This window comes from Herpailurus yagouaroundi, unplaced genomic scaffold, assembly GCF_014898765.1.
Source record: "Herpailurus yagouaroundi ecotype Mexico unplaced genomic scaffold, PumYag 163, whole genome shotgun sequence".
NCBI lineage: Eukaryota > Metazoa > Chordata > Mammalia > Carnivora > Felidae > Herpailurus > Herpailurus yagouaroundi.
In genome coordinates this window covers 65,224,945-65,242,218 of record NW_024412404.1, presented here as the reverse complement: position 1 = coordinate 65,242,218, position 17,274 = coordinate 65,224,945, and the positions used below count along the sequence as shown (strand labels likewise).

Genomic DNA, 17,274 nt, shown 5'->3' with positions numbered 1-17,274 from the left:
ACACGCGCCAACATACACGTTACACGGTAGCTACGAGATAGAGGGCAAGTAACTCGATTTACTTCAACATGCTCCCCATGGCCTCCACAGACCCAGACGTAACAGAGGAAAAACAAAGGAAAAACAAGTTGATAGGTCACTCGCGCATGTGCGCAAGCTTGAGCTTCCTGACGGTGGGACAGTGCAGATGCACTGATACGTGAAGTGCATGAAGCGTGTGAAACATGAAGTGTGTGATACATCAAGTGTGTGAAAATCTACTGTGGACCCGCAATCCGGGTCAGGACAGCACAGGGCCACCTACACACAGTCACAGCTCTGCCCATGGGCAGACTGGCCAGGACTGTAGGGGAACAGAGTCCCACATCAACCTTTCCTTTTTATTCTTTTCTGTTTTTAGAGAGCACGCTCAAGTGGGGGAGCGGGCAGAGGAAGACAGGGAGAGAATCCTAAGCAGGCTCCACACTCGGCATGGAGCCCGATGGGGGGCTTGATCATCCAGCTCTGGGATCATGACCTGAGTTGGATGCTCAACCGACTGAGCCCCCCGGGGGCCCCTCAAATCTTTATGTGCGACGTATTACAGAACAGGCTGCAAAACCCTGTGGCACTGGCTGGTGTGCACCAACCCCATCCCCGGAGCAAGGAGACCAATCAACTGATAGGGGGCTGGGGGCCTGGGTCCCGACAGATGGGCAGGGGTTTCCCAGGCAGAAGGGGGGCATCTCACACTCGGGAGACGAGCCCGCAAACAGGGAAGCCTGGGGAAGACGCCTGGGCAGACAGTGCCTGTTTCAGAGGCAAGAAGAGGCTCTCGTCTAGAACCGCCCACGGGCCACTCCATGTTCTACTGTCACTATCTTCCTAAGGGCTAAACCAGAGGGCCTCTTTCCCAGCTGGGAGAACGGGACCTCTGTGACCCGGGCATTGCTGGGTGGATCCCATCCACCCCTTGTGTCAGACTGTAATAGCTTTTCAGCGAATGGTCACTAAAGCCACATACAGAGGCAGAATTCATGGCCTGTAACATTCACAAAAAAGAAGGTACCTTCCTGCTACTCTGACACTCTAAGGCACTTGGCTCACCCACAGTGAGCCAGCCAGCCTCCGCAGGCCTGTGTCCACAGTGATGTCTCAGACACTCAGGGGCCTCTTGGCCTCTCTGGGGGCACAGCTCAATACTCTCTGGCACGTGGAGGGGAAGAAGACACATGAAGGCAGTTGGCCTGGCCATGGCCCGGGCCCCCTGCTCTGTGTCCCACCTTCCCAAACACCACGCAGACACAGAGCTTCCTGAGCTCTTAGGAGCTGTCGCTAATTTTCCACTAAAGTCCTCAATACCCACTCTGCAAAGCTGACATCACTATCCTCATTGAACAAATGACAAAAATCAGGCTCAGTGCCATGGCTTGACTACTGTCCACACAGCTGGCTGGGTGCTGGACTCGTCTACTGCTCCCTGGGGCCTAGAGGGCAGGACCTGTGCACCCTACTGCCAAAGTGGGTTTTGGTGACAGGGTCCCTGTCTGTCTGTAAGCTAGTCCCAAGCTCAGTGGCTTGGCTAAGGCCTTCTGTTCTGGATGAGCCTTTCTGAGCTCCCCCTCTTCAGTGTCCACTTACCAAGTTCTTCTGAGAAATGAAGACCACACCATGAGTGAGCGATGGCAGACAAGCCCTGTGGTTTTGGGGTGTAAGCAGTGACCGTGCGAAGGATTAACTGCACGAGTGACTTTGACAACGGACAAGCCAGAGAAAACCTGCCTCTGTCCCCAAAACAGAGACGTTAATGCCCATACCTTTGAGACCCTTCTATAAAAACTACGTGCAGACAGTAGTTGCCGTCCCCAACGTGCATCTGGTTCTAAGCCCGACATTCCCCTGAAGCCCTGACTGACTCTCCTAGTCACCCCAGGGACACCCCAGGGATGGGCTCGCGCCCAGTACGGCTACCTGTGCGCGAGGCTCTGTGGTAAGACAACCCGACGGAATGCTTACAGAAGGAGGCATGTGCCTCTCACAGCACACCTTTGGGGAGTCCTACCCTCCCAACCCCGCTTTCCAGAAAATCCCTGGCTACTCCGTTGGGTGTTACGCGCTGAGCCAGCTGGTAAGATGCCAAGTAAAGACGGCCTGTTATTTTGTGGCCTCAGTGCTTGTGGCTCCAAAACGATTTCTGCTGGCCTAAGGATCGGTGTTACTAAGTAGGCTGAATTTTGGATCACTTTCCACGAGTCGAATCCATTCCTGTGTAAGAAAAATTGCCAATGTGCAAAGTATTTCAAAGTACTGAACACGGACGGTTTTAGGTACACAGTAAGTAGTCAATAAAAGCCTGGTCAGTGTACGTGAGGCAGAGCTGAAAGGCTATTCTGGAAGGCAGCTATGCTCACCACCGTACCACCAATGCTAGAAAGGCTACCTTGAAAGAGATGTTCCTCAGAGGTTCTGAGCGATGCTGAGGAAACAGGGGCATGAGTGCTATTCTGAAAATTCATTTGGAAATTTTGGTCAATTTGCTTACGAATCAACGATGGTTCATAACTAGTGCTAACGTTTCTTACTGCATACCAGGCACCGTGCAACTTGCTTTATCATATTGAATCCTTGACAGCCGCCATGACTCTGGTGTGACCATCCTCTCCCTGGCGGGTGAGAGATCCCTGGGGCCCCGGATGGAGCAGGCTATCCAAGGGCATGCCGGAAAGGCCCAGGCCAGCAGGGGGCCAGGCTCTCGGGCACAGGCCTCCATCACTGGCATCGCACAGTCTTCCACCACGCCCTCAGCACCCCCCCACAGAGGTACACGACTGGGCTGCTTCCCACCCCTCCATCTCGGCTTCATCCTGGTCGGACGGGACCGGCGCGAAGGCACACGCCGCACGGAGGTCATCAGAGCTGACCTGTGGGAAAGGCGCTTTGTCCATAGGACCTGTTGCCCATCCCTGGATGCCTGTCCCCCAACAATGACGCGTGCTTAGCCAAACGGCAGCTTGGGAGGGGAAAGGAGTGCCCAGCAGACCCTCGTGCCCCTGTGCTGGCCTGCCTACGTCTCTCTCCCTCCCGGGCTAGCCACAGGTGGCCCATTCTCCCCTCTGCCCCTGAGCAGGGAAGGCGGGCAGGTGTGACACCCACAGCCTAGGGCTGTTCTGGGATGAGCCCGCCGGGGAGGACGGCGTCCCGGCCGCACACGAGCTTACCCTGCCAGACGGGGAGACAGGCCCGGTCTCCGCCTCACGGCATTCTGCTTCTGGTCCCGTACGTGCGTTCCGGACCCACTGAAGGTGGCGGCTGGGCTCTGCGGCCAACAATACTGTGTTTTTAGTTCCTAAATTTCCCTTTCGTGACTAATATCAACATAGGTCAGGGAAGGAAGAAAGAAAGACGTGTGAGGTGATGTCCACGCGGATGTGAAATTCCCTCCTGCCGGAGTGGGGACACGGCGCGGGGCTCTGCTTTGCTTCTGGGTCTGGCCGATGCCAGAATGAGTGCACGGCACAGGTCGACCCAATTTGTTAACAAGTACCACAATCGTACTCATCTCTAGCTATGGGCCAAAAAAGAAAAAAAAAAAAAGATTTTGGGATGCAGTTTAAAAACACAAAATAAACTGAAAAAAGTCCACAAAGCACAACACAAAACTTTTACTACCCCTTGCACAGGCAATGAGTAATTTTTAGGCGCAATAAAATTTTTGATATTTTATTTTATTTTTTTTATTTATTTTTTTAATGTTTATTTTTATTTTTGAGACATTGAGAGACAAAGCATGAACGGGGGAGGGTCAGAGAGAGGGAGACACAGAATCGGAAACAGGCTCCAGGCTCTGAGCCGTCAGCACAGAGCCCGACGCGGGGCTCGAACTCACGGACCGCGAGATCGTGACCTGAGCCGAAGTCGGCCGCTTAACCGACTGAGCCACCCAGGCGCCCCAAATTTTTGATATCTTAGAACACTGGTCCTCAAAGTGTGGTCTGGGGAGCTTTAGGGGTCCCTGAGACCCGTTTAGGGGGATTTTCACAGTAACACTAAGATGTTATTTGCCTTTTTAATTCTCCTGCTCTCACAAGCACGTAGGAGTTTTCCGTAAGCTAAATGACGTGTGATACCACAACAGATTAAGTGACAGGGTAGCTATGAGAATCCAGCTGTCTTCCATTAAGGCAGACACTACTGAGATTGGCAAACACATTAAAAAAAAAAAAAAAAAGCCAGTCTTCTCAGTAAGTGTTTTTGGTTTTGGAAAATAGCCATTTTCATACAAAATATATTATTTTTGATAACATGTAGCAAATTCATTGTTATTTTTAAAAGAACTTAAGGCCTTAAGAAGTCCTCAGGTTTAATTTCCAGCTTGGGAAATGCAGACAGACACAACCCTCACAATCCAAGCTCTTTGGGGACCTCAGTAATGTTGAGCAGATGGAGGGGTCCAGATGAACACAGGGTCTAAAGGGTGAAGCCGGCCCCTTTCGAGGCCTAGCCAGGCCGAGCAGGGCACTGTGCTCATGAACAGAAATGCGCCCGCACGCTCGTCCGGTCCTGGGCGCACGAGAACGCAATCACAGAGCCCATCTCGCACAGGGACTGGACTGTTAGCCCTCGGAAATGAACCTCCCGCCTCACGCACGTGCGAGGAGACGACGCACACCCAGCGAGGCTTTTGCCAGGTGAAGGGGGCACCGCGTCCTCACGGTGGCACCTGTGCGTATTTGTAGTCACCTTCCCAATAATTAGAGTGCCCGAAACTTATTTAACGAAAGAATTATGCCCAAGACTGTAAGCTCCAACTTAAGGAGGCCTACAGAGAGATGATTAAACCGTGAATGTCCTGGTTTGAATGTGAATAATTATGTATTAACACCCTTCACCATTCAAATAATTGTCATTCAGCTCAAAGCAGAAGAACCGACTCTGAACAGGTGTTAATGGTTTCCGGACAATATCAGAACCACAGAGAAACACATGGCGTGAAAACGCTGAGGGGGAGGGAAGGAGAGTAGGTGTTTAAGAACGTGCACCTGAGTGCATGCTGAGCGCTGGGGGGCCACTGAGAAAAGGCCGGATCGAGAACAAGTCCGAGCCTCCAGTCCTGGTTCCCTTGGGCCCCCGGCCCCCGCGCACCTCACCTAGGCCGTTCTCCTTCAGGGCACTCGCTCTCTCCTCTTACAAGTTCTCCCAGCTTTCGTGGCCAGGACGCTGGGACCTGCTCCCCTAACCAGGCCCCCGACCGGCCCATTCCCCAGAAAGAACCGAACGCTGTTCCCCACACGGCACTCACACACAGGGTCAGTGCTCCCTCCCCGCACAACCTTGTGAGCAGAACAACAAAAAAGGTGGAGAATCAGATTTAAAATGACACAATGTCACCAATGTACACAACACAATGTTTTCCAACATTGCCATCCCTTCATCCACCCTGGGCAGCGACAGGAAGGCCACTGCTGATGTCATATCACACCTTCCCTTTGGCGGTTTCAGTCACAGGGCAGAGAAGGGACCAGCTGAACGCGTTTCAGACCCACGCCGTTTCATGCTAAATACACAATCACGTGTGTACGTACCACCCCACCCTGCTTCCAATCCAGTTCAGAAACTCCTGTGCATCCCGTTGGAAACTTCTAGAAGCCTCCTGCTGGCCCTCCCGAGTAGCGGAAAGGGAGCCTTGCCAGCTTCACCAGGAGGCCTACTTGGCTGCTCCCGGAAAGTCTAAACATTGTTTGCTTCCTGAAGCAGGGTAGCGTCCCGCAGTCCTAGGCCTGACACCCAGGCGCTTCTGTCCTTGGACTTAATTTCTGGGAATACTGACAAATCTATAGGGGGTGGGTGGGTCTGCGTGGTCCCCACCCATATGGCTTCTTGAGCTCCTGTGAAACAGCCCTGAGGTCTGTTAAATAACTTTAGCTAACTTTTGAAGACCAACCTAACAGAAAGGCACTAAGCCCTTAATTTCTTAATGAATTATTCTTTACCGTAGGACAGGGATTATGCCATGGAGAAGGCATATCATTACTGAGAGAGCTGTCAGGAGGACAGGCAAAAGGAAAACTGGCAAGCTTTAATTTCTCTGCAGAGAAATGAGGGGCTCTTTGGGGATTAATCTCAGTATCAACATTGAGCCTTTGCCGCAGGGCAGCTGAAGAATTCAAAAGAAGTTGTGACTGAATTTTGAGTGATGGAATCTAGCTCCAATTGTGCAGCCGACTTTGGTTTCTCACCTATTCAAATGAGGACGAGGCCGTGCAGGTGTGGGTAGAGGGGGTTGCCACAGGACAGGTAACGCACGTGCCCTCTGCAGGGGTGACAAGGACGGAGGGAAGGCCAGGCAAGGGCCCGGCTGCGACACTGCACTGAACATACACTAAGAAATTTCTCCTAGGCAGAGAGGGAAATGGAGGGCTGGGGACGTTTCCGCCTGCTGCCTGGCCAGGTGGGTTCAAGGACCAGGGCCAAGGTGCAGAGAGGGGCCTGCTGGGGACAACCCTGTAAGACAGCTCACTTCCGGCTTCTTCAGCTTTTCACACTTGGCATTAGATATGTCACCTGCAGTCAGTCCTCGTCCATGACAAACAGATGCAGTGGTTCTCAGTGGTTCTCCCCCTGCTCTGGGTACGAGAGAGGCATTTACCTTCTAGCACTCCCTGGGCCTGTCTGCGAAGCCCAGGCTGGAGGCCGAAATGAGCAGGGCACAGAGCCCGGGGGGCACACAGACAGTGGGATCTCTGGCTGGTGATGGGAAAGAGCCGCCCTGGGGTAGGTGGGGGGGCGGTCTGGGGAGTTTGCTCCTTGGCTAAAGGCTGGTCTACAGTGTCACAAGAGAGGTGTGGTGGTTGTCACCAGCTCAGTGCTGTTGCTGGGGAAAATGGGCCTGTGCCTGTCCACAACCACTCAGCCCTACCTGTGGCAGCTGAGGACCATCGGTGCAGCAGTAAGGTACCCGGGAACAGCATGGCCTCAACATAACACGGGTATTTCTTTTTTTAAAGTTTTTAACATGTTTATTTTTGAGAGACAGAGACAGAATGTGAGCGGGGGAGGGCAGAGAGAGAGACACACACATACACACAGAATCCGAAGCAGGTTCCAGCCTCTGAGCTGTCAGCACAGAGCCTGATGCGGGGCTCGATCTCATGAACCGCGAGATCATGACCTGAGCTGAAGCTGAACCCTGAACCGACTGAGCCACCTAGGCATGCCTAATGTGGGTTATTTCTAATGTCACTTCAGAAAGAGCACACTGTTCTATGTAGAAGGTAATGTCCCAAATTCAGGCTCACATAATGCAAGGGAGAAAAGACCCAGTGTATGTTCAGATTTATTAGTTTCTTACTCATTTATTCAATATTCAATCAGCAGCTACTATGTGCATGCCAGGAGGAGGCAGGGCTGCAGCAGGGGCACAGGTGTGCCCCAAGTACATGGCCAAGGGCTTCAGGTGGCAGTCACCACCTGCTCAGACCCCTCACTGGAAAACATGGCATTGGAGAGCTAAAAAAGCGAAACATGAACTAGCATGGAATGTAAGCCTCCAGGTAGACAGTAGGGCAGTGATGTCACAGTCACTCCTGATTCTACCAAGTGGTCAACACAGAAGCTATAGCCAACTTCAAAACCAGCTCACGCTCCCAACTACGAGCCACTTGCACGACTGGCTCTATGTGGTCATGGCATGGCCAGCAAAGACTGCCGTGGTGAATTTGCCCTTCCTGGCACGTGAGGAGAGGGCTCACGTTGTGAGGTGACATGTGCATGCATTCCTGTCATCTGTGCCAGTTACTAGCCATTTAAGCTCCTTATCTCTCTGAAGTTCGGTGCCCTCAACTCAAAAACGAGGGTCCCAGCATCGAGGACTGAAAGTGAAATCTGCACCCAGTGTTCAACAGAGTCCCCGTCACATGTCACATGGAGAGGGCTCAGTAAGCGTGAGCCGCCGACAGAACCACAGCCACGAAGTGGGAACCTGATCGGCCCCACCCGGACCTCGGAAACGGCGCAGGTCTGTGAGGCAAAATCACTGCTCTGCAGAGATCGTATGTGTGCAGAGAGGTACGCTTGAATGTGAAATGTGGTAACGGTGGGGAGAGGAGGTCTCGGCTGGAAGTGCATGACTGCTAAGGAGACACACAAAGCCACAGAGAGGACAGGATGACCACAAAATGGAAACCCTGGGGCCCTTGGCCCTGGCCAGTCTATACAGAGGACGGCCGTGTGGGCTCACTGAGCCACAAAACCTCCGCACTGGCTGCTTAAAAATAAAACATTACAAGAATGTGTAAACTATGCTCTGCCCCTTGAGCTTCTGTGGATGTGGAAACACTCCATGAGCATGCTACCCAACCACAGCGTCCGAGTTAGGTCAACGTGTGGTCCAGCCCACTGGTGTGCATTCAGCCCCGAAAACAGAACACACTCTGTAGTCCGGGGGCACTTTCTGAAAGGGTTGTCATCGTGCTGGTACAACAGGCCTGTCGTGTGGTTAAACACGATGACACACACTCAGGAAAAGCACAATGGTTTTCAGGTCTAGGAATGCTGTCTGACACTCAGATTAATGAACTTCTATGTTGCACATCAGCAACAGACTGGGGGAACATTAATTAAATGAAGTACTCTATAATTAAACCACTCAACTTTAGTCATTCAAACCATGGCTAGGAAAACCAAAGCTCTGGCCTGCCTAGGACACTGCCGCCTGCCCTCAGATGTGGCCAAGCCAAGGGGATAGCTCAAGGGGCCGGTCACGCCTTGGGCCCACATGGACACGGATTCTGTGCTCTCTTCCACTCACCGAGGGAAGGCGGCTGTGCAGGACTGTCTTCACTGCAAAATGGGAAGGCAACTCACTGACAGAGCCCCTGCTCAGCTTGCTGGCTTAGCAGAGTCTGGTGACACAGTTAAAAGACCTGAGGCTTCCCTTCCCTCACCATGCCTATGAGACCAGGATGGCCAGTCCGTCCTGCGGGGTGGCTTAGGGGGCCCGGGAGGGACACTGATGACCCACAGATGGCCACTCTCCTACCGAAGGACATCCTGGTTCCTTTCTGGATTTTTTTCAATTATAAATAAAGCTGCTATAAACATCTGTGTGCAGGATTTTGAATGGGCATGTTTTCAATTCATGCAGGTAAATACTAAGGAGCCTGATGGCTCGGTGGTAAGGCAAGATTATACTTAATTTTGTAAGAATCTGCCAAACTGTCTTCCCAAGTGCACCATGTTGTGTCCCCACCAGCAGCGAATGGGAGCTCCTGTTGCCCCACATCCTCACCAACATTTGCTGTTGTCAGTGTTCTGGACGTTGGCCATTCTAATAGGTGCGTAGTAGCATCTCGTTATTTTAATTTGCATTTCCCTGACAACGTAGGATGTTAAACTTTTTTTGTTTTTTTAATTTGATAACTTGCCATCTGTGTATCTTCATTGGTCAGGTGTCCGTTCATGTCTCTGGCTCACTTTTCAGTTGGCTTGTTCATTTTCTTCCCAAGTTTCAAAGGTTCTTTGCATATTTTAGGGAACAGTCCTTATCACATGTGTCTCTTGCAAATACTTTCTTCCAGTCTGCAGCTTGTCTTATTCCATAGATGCTGTGTTCCACAGAGCACCAGTTTTTAATTTTAAGAGAGTCCAACTTACCAATTATTTCCTGAATTGTGCCTTCGGTGTTTCACCTAAAAGGTCATCACCATCCCCAAGGTCATTTAGGTGTTCTCCTGTCTTCTAGGAGTCTTAATGGTTTGTGTTTTACATTTAGGCCTGTGGTCCATGTTGAGTTAGATTTTTGTGAAGGGTGGAAAGTCTGTCCATAGTCCTTTCTTTGCATACAGATCTTCTGTTACTCCAGCAGCATCTGTTGAAAAGATTATCTTTTTTTCCTACTGAATTGTCTTTGTGTCTTTGCTGAAAACCAGCCCAGTCTATTCCTGGGTTCTTTTGTGCCACTCATCTGTTTATTACTTCTCCCACACTCTATTGTCTTGATTACTGCAGCTTTTTAGGAAGTCTTAAGGTACACTCGCCTCAGTCCTCCAATCTTGTTTTCCTTCAGTGTTGTGTTGTTGGCCATTCTGGGCCTCCATATAAACTTCAGAATCAGTTTGCTGATCCAGATCAGATCAGTTTGCTGATTCAGGCAAACTGCTGGAACTGTGATCGAGACTGCGTTAAATTTTTACATCAAGTTGGAAAGAACTGACATCTTGGCCATATAAAGTCTTCCTATTCATGAACACAGGATTCCTCTGCAACCAGTTAGCTCTTCTTTGATCTCTGCCATCGCCTCCAGTTTTCCCGCTATAGACCTAGTACATACTTGGGTTACAGTTATACCTAAGTATTTCATTTTTGGGGTGCTAATGTAAGTAGTAATATGTCTCTAATTTCACAATGAGCACTTTTTCATGTATTTATGGGTCAATTCAGACAATATTCCCTTGTGAAGAGGCTGCTCTTTTTCCCACTTACTGGACTGTCTTTTTATTATGGATTTATTATCTCTTTCCTATTCATTGTTTTTTGTTTTTTTTTTTTAATTTTTTTTTTCAACGTTTATTTATTTTTGGGACAGAGAGAGACAGAGCATGAATGGGCGAGGGGCAGAGAGAGAGGGAGACACAGAATCGGAAGCAGGCTCCAGGCTCTGAGCCATCAGCCCAGAGCCCGACGCGGGGCTCGAACTCCCGGACCGCGAGATCGTGACCTGGCTGAAGTCGGCCGCTTAACCGACTGCGCCACCCAGGCGCCCCTCTTAAGTGTCATTTTAGAATGTACAAATTCATCTTTGGTTTATCAGAGTCTGCCCTCAAATAACATTACACTTGCTCACAATAATATAAAGAACCTTACAGCAGTGTATCATCATTTCCCCAGTCCTACCTTTTATAGTATTCTTACTCTACTTCTACATATATTATAATCCCCCAAATTCATGATGAGTTTTGTTGTGAAGTAATACCTTTTGAAGAAAATAAGAAAACTGAGAAATAACTTTCATACTTTTCCACATATTTCCAGCCACCCAGAACACTAAAACACCTGTACTAGAATATCTGTAGCATCATCACTTATAAAGGCAAAAAAAAAAAAAAAGGTGAGAACCCTCATTTCTATAACACAGCATAGGAAACAAATTATGGCAAATTCACAACATGGGGATACTTAACAGTAGTTATTAGTAAAAATCTCCACGGGATTCAAAAATAGAGGAATCTCACAACAATGTTGATTGAACAGGGCAAGTCACAGGAAGATATCGGTATTACCCCCTTCGTGTGCAACAGCAAACACGGGGCCGCGAGGAGGGAAGGCAGACACGGCCAGGGAGGGCACACAGGTACTTGGCAGGGCTGCTGGTGCTCCATTCCTTACCCGGCGGGGGGGGGGGGGGGCCCATCGTGAACCTTCCCTTTATTATCAATACCTCACAAACCCCGTAGGAAGTTTCTTTTATCTGAAGCAAGTATTTCACTAAAATCATGAAAATATCAACTTGCCTTCAATGTACTCAACAATTAAGGAGGCTCTTGAAACTGCTCCTGTCATCTGATAAGAAGTGATTCAAAAAGGTTATTTGGTTTTCTTGTTCTTCCTGGTGTTTAGATTTTACACAGGAGCGGGAAGAGGAAGAAATACGCAAGCATCTGAGTGCCACACACACTGCCTCTTCCTCCTCTGCTCACACTTTCCAAAGGAGCCCTTAGCACCCCGACCTCCAAGCCCCGCCCTCTTCATCCCAGTGGCCTGGTTTACGCTCCTTCAAAGCACTCACATCACTCCCCCAAGAGTCTAGGGGATGCACATCATATACATGTGTATATATTTCCCACTGGCACAGAAGCTCCTTAAGGCCCAGAATTTTGTTGTTCTGTGCTAAATTTCCAGAGCCTACACGAGGGCTTTGCATGTAGCTCAATGGGTACTTGTCCAACAAATGATGAGCTGAACTTGGGTCTTCATGGTCAGGCCTAGGGCTCTGTCTATGAGTGGCATCTGTCCCCACCCACTCATGGGAGGCCTGGAGTCCCCGGCCCTCACCACTCAGGATCATCTCTGTTTCCTCCCAACTGATCTTTACTTTGGAGACGATGAAAATTTTTTTTTTTTTTTTTTTTAAGTCTGGGAAAAGAATTCAATACATGTATTGTACTGAATTTCTAGGCTCTCTGCCCCCAATGTGTAAAATGGAATAACTAATCAAGGCTCATTTAACAACCGTGTCCAAGGCACTTGGGAAGGGGGAAGCTGGCCACCCCTCCATACTTCCATCCACCTGCTCTTTGGAAAAAGGGGTCAGAGCACACTCGGTCCAGGGAGGGGAGGGCCACACAGCCGTTGCTGCCCCAGCACACCTCCCAGGGGTTTTCTACAAATCCTCCCAGGGTTTTCTGGAATCTCCTCAAGTGTCCAAAGGTCACCCGGGAAGGCTAGGTCATTTTTATGGCGGTTCCATAGGCCAGGGCTCTCCAGACTACACTGTGGGGAGCATCAGCCATCCCCAGGTGCTAACAGGGAGAGGAGCTGTGGAGAAGGTTCTGTATTTGGGGAGGTTCAGGAAATTCATAAACTACGGAACCTTCTGACCATCGAGGTATACACACCGTACTGAAGGGTGTGTCTCAGGAGTCTGGCTCAGCTTTGCTTACACGTTCCCAAGCTTCGGCTGGTGGTCACACAATCTTTCCTGGTGAGACGTCTTAACATCCGGTAGAACTGAGGTTTTACCAAGTGACCTAGATCTGCTTCCTCTGGAGTTAAATGTACGTCTGCCCCTTTCTTCCCTAAGCCCATTTGTGCTCAGCTGTCCTCAGAGCCCTGGGAATCCTCTGCTCACGGCCGCGGCAAATCCGGGGACAAGGGAATGGCTGAAGGCGGGTGATATTTTGCTGGTTTCCCGTTGCCGAGTGTGGGTAGGACACAGTGGGCAACGATCCCCTCGGCCAAGCGCTGCAGGGGTCTGGCAGGAGGAGCAGAAACGACCTTGTCTGTCAGAAAGACAGGCAAGCTGTAAAAAGTTCTCAGAGGATCATCCTGTGTGCTCTAAGAGACAGCACACACGGCTCAACTCTCTGATATAATAAACTCAGGGCTTGAAGTCTTGCTTCTAGGATCCAAGGTTAAAACTGACGAATTTAGAAACTCAAGGGTTTTGCAAAAGCGCTAGAGGCTGCCTGCAGCAGGCTAGAAGTGGTGCGCGTGCAGTGCCCGGGGCCTAGCACAGCTGCACCCCAAGGTCACGAGCAAGGCCTCAGAGGAGCGCTCTGCCCCTGGGCTTCAGGTGGCTTGAGGGCAGAGTCTGCAGCAACCCCCTGGGGGCAGCCAGCAACCTCAGGATTCGGGACCGGTTTAGACCTCTGCTTGTGGTCCTGATCTCAGCAAAGGGTCCCCTCTGATTTTCCATGTAAGGTTCCACCTTTCTGAATCACCTCCACCCTGCACCGCAGTTCTACCAACAAGCACGGCTAGATGGTGTATGGAGAGAAAAGGCAGGCCCGGTACGGTCTTCGCCAGAAGTTAGCCTGCGCGCAGGAAGAGCAGCGTCCTCAGTAAAGCCCTCACGGGGGCTTCTGCAAAATGAGGAGACCAGACAGCGAGGAGACAAAAGGCCCTAGAGGCAGGACCAGCAGGGGCTCAGGCTTCGAGGGAGGCGAGAGTGCAGCGCAGAGCCGCGAAAGCCAGGCCGCAGAGTAAGTGTGACGCCTCCCACTTGCAGGCAGCGCCTGGGCAAGAGGCCCCGTGCTCTCCTTCGGAGGCCTGACTCGCTACCAAGGAACAGAACCTCCAAAATCACTTACAGGAGGCTTTTAATGGCTTCTCCTCGTAAGATTAAAGTAACAAGAAACAAATGATACCAGGAATTTGTTAAGAAACACGAGGCACATCTTTCTGCACGTGTCGTGTCGTTGAGACTTGGCTGGCCCACTGCCCCACATCCCCTCACTTTCTATTCTGCAAAGCCCAGAGCCACGCTTATGAGGATGGGCCCAAACCACGGCAGCTGAATCAAAAGTCAGAAACGGACAGTGAAGTGCGCTCAGCGCTGGAAACGGCGACAGCTGACACCTCACAAACATCTCCCACGGCGGTCAGAGCCAGGTGGCCCGGCCTCCCGCAGCACCAGTCTGACGGCAGATAGCCTCAAGCTTAAACCCGAAGTGCGCGCATCCGTGTTTCCCCAGAGGAGGTCGTCCCACATCTAAGAAAGCCAAATGTTATCTTCAGGGTGGGTGTGAATGAACGCACAAAGCACCAGGCATCTCCAGAGAAGCTTCAGGAAGGGCAACCTGGCGGGGCTGGTCTCCATCAGAACCGAGACAGGTGGGAGGGCCCCTCCCCTTCCCCGGCTCTGCAGGGAGTTCTCCCCAGACACGCTGACCCTCTGCTGTGGCTCAGTGTGGCCAGCCCGCAGGGACGCAAGCTGTGTGTCCCGTAGCCACTAGGCAGGGTGTCCTTGCCAAGTTCTGTTGAATGTCTAGAGCACTTCAGAAGACTTGGTTCACAACGCCGGGCAGAGTCTGCTCACCGCGAAGGTCGCTAGGATTCTGGAGAGCACCTTCCATCCGCTGCGAAGGCAGCAGGGGCTCCCTGTGCTGGGTCTCTGGAGGTCTCATTTCCCCCTCGGGACCACTTTACACGTCGCTGCTGTCACCCCGCCTTACACACGGGCCATCAGAGGCTCAGAAAGCATGTTACTGGGGGGACCGTGTCCTCCAAAATTCAATGCTGAGGTCCCAACAGCCAGTAGCACCTGACAAAGCAACTATTTGGAGAAAGGGCCTTTAAAGAGGTGATTACGAGGAGGCCGTTGGGGGACCCTGAGCCGTCTGACTGGTGTCCCTGTAACGAAAAAAGGAGAACGTGCAACGCGACCCCAGGGGCCTTTGTCCCTAAAGGGACCCACGCAGGGGCGGCAGGCGGGCAGCTCGGGAAAAGCCTGGACCCCGGACTTGCAGCTCCAGAGCTGTGAGAGAACAGAGAGAACACACTTCCGCTGCCCAAGCCACCCAGCCCGCGGCACGCGCTCCCACGGTCCCGGACAAGGGGTGCCGGCAGTCCCCGCACTGGCTCTGCAGGCCTGGTGGAAGTGGGGGTGGGGAGCCCTCCGGCTCCACGCAGGCCGAACACGGGGCCTGAGGTCACACATGCGGGCAGGGCTGCACGGACGAGCGCCTAGAGGCTCAAGGGAGCATCCCTCCCCAGCTCACAGACCTGGGCTGGGTCAAGGTCAGCAGGGATGCTGGAAACATCCCTCAGGTCGGCCCGAAGATCCACCCTTGAGAACAGAGGGCTGAGGGGGCACAGGCCTCACTCGGCTCCTCCGGGAGGTGGCCCTGGTTCTTCCAGTTCTGCGGTCACATGGGGCTGCTGGCTTCTGAAGGGCCCCAGGGAGCCTCAGCCCTCCTACGTCCGTCCTAGGTCAGAGCAGCAAGTCCCCGCCCCTCACCCGGGCCTGCTGGCAGGTGGGGGCAAGCGCCGATTCCCACCCATGGCTCTGGTCACATAAGCGGCGTGCACCTTGTCGGGGACCAGAAGCCTTAGCCTGAAAGTCAAGACATTACCTCAGAGGCCAAAGCGGAGGCAAGCAGCCTGCTCTTGGGGTCGAGCTGTGGTCAGCCTCGGTCAGCTGGCTAATGCCGTGAGCCCTGTGCGCCTCTCTCACCGCACGCGAACTTCCCCAGAACCCTCCAGACTGGCAAGGCGAGCCTGCGTTCTCCGTGCACGCTGCTCGGCCCTCCCTCACTCCAGCCCTACAGACCGGCGCGGGGTAGGAGCGGCGAGCACCGTCAACCTTCACACCGAGGAGAACGGCTTTTATTAATACAAATTGGGCCATTAATACTATTTAAATGCATTAGCTTTAACACAAATAAACAAGATCTGCCGGTGAAACTTTAAAAACGAATCCTGTATTCTGGAAAAGGAAACCCAGCCGGTGAAGAAGCAGGGGCCCCCAGCCAGGTGTTAACACTGAGAGACCACGGGAGCCTCGCGTGGGTCCAAGGTGCAGGCTGTGAGGAACATCAAAAGGTGTTAATGGTTTCAATATTTATCTGCTGCAGGGAAGCACTCTAAAAAGAAGACAGAAAAAAAAAAATTCTGCTAATGGCTGTGTCTTTGCCATTAAAATGAAAAGCTTAATGCATCTTATAATCAGAGGACAATTTGCAAATCATTAAGAGAAATGTAAAATTCCATTAAAATACAAATCAAGAGACTCTCCCTGGACTAATAATCTTTTTGATATTATTTTGCATTTCACTATTTCTGTTCCAATACCCAGGCCCCACAAATGATCAGTTCCTGAACATGCTATTTACCACAGCCTACTTCTTTAACGAGACCAGGAGAAGGATAATCTGCTATTCAGAGCAGGTACTAATGAAGAATTCCATATATTCTGAAATTTAATTAAAACCCCAAAGATTTCAAATTAGATGCAATTTGAAATGCCCGGGGCAGAAATACATGCACTTGCGTGGCGAGGGTACCACGCTGAAAGTTGATACCGTAATTGGTCTTGATGTATTTTTGTGTTGCTGGGCTGAAGCACAGAACTCATAACCATATAAAAATTCTCTGTAGATTACCTGCTCATTGAAAATGCCATCACTCAGGTAGTTCTCCACTAAATTACCATGCCACTAAAATGCACAAAGTGATTCGCAGAGTAGAGTGGCACAGCTGGCCGACGCTGCCAATGAGTTATGCATGCGTCAACGCGGCCTTTTTTCTTAGTAAAATATGCTCAGTTGAATATTAAAACATAATTGGCATTCAACCTAAGCAGCTTAAACCATTCCGTTATCTTCCTTTAAACCGATTTGGCTCCTCCACAGTTATTTTCAAGGATGCGATTCACAAACTAATGATGCCATCATACTCAGCTAGATTTCGCTGTTTTACATTGGTCATAAATAGGCACAGTTTCTAAGGCCTGCCAGGGATGGCCTTTAATATTAGCTGCTCTTGAACATCAAAGGCCCAATTCTTGAGGAAAAAAAAGGCGGGGGGGGGGGGGAGGGAACGTGCCATTTATGTTGGTTCTTGCATATCTTCTTCTAAACAGAGGAAGAGCTGCGAATTTTCTCTGAAAAGTATGTCTTGGCCAAGCAATGAGCTCGAGGTCGCATGAGCTCAGCTTCTGGGTTTTCCTCAAACTGTCTAAGGAAAGGCTGAAATGAAGATCATGTTGCCTGCCGGACCACCGTGGCCCAGCCGAGGAAGGAGCATGCATTTTTAGAAAAAGCAGACAATGCGTGTACACACGCACGTCTAGGGATGGGT

General features: G+C 51.1%; 1 protein-coding gene across 6 annotated transcripts in view; it reads right to left on the bottom strand.

Moving 5' to 3' along the window:
• Positions 1–17,274, bottom strand: part of MGMT (O-6-methylguanine-DNA methyltransferase) — a 303,642-nt gene that overhangs the window by 20,091 nt on the left and 266,277 nt on the right. The gene's annotated exons all lie outside the window — the stretch shown is intronic.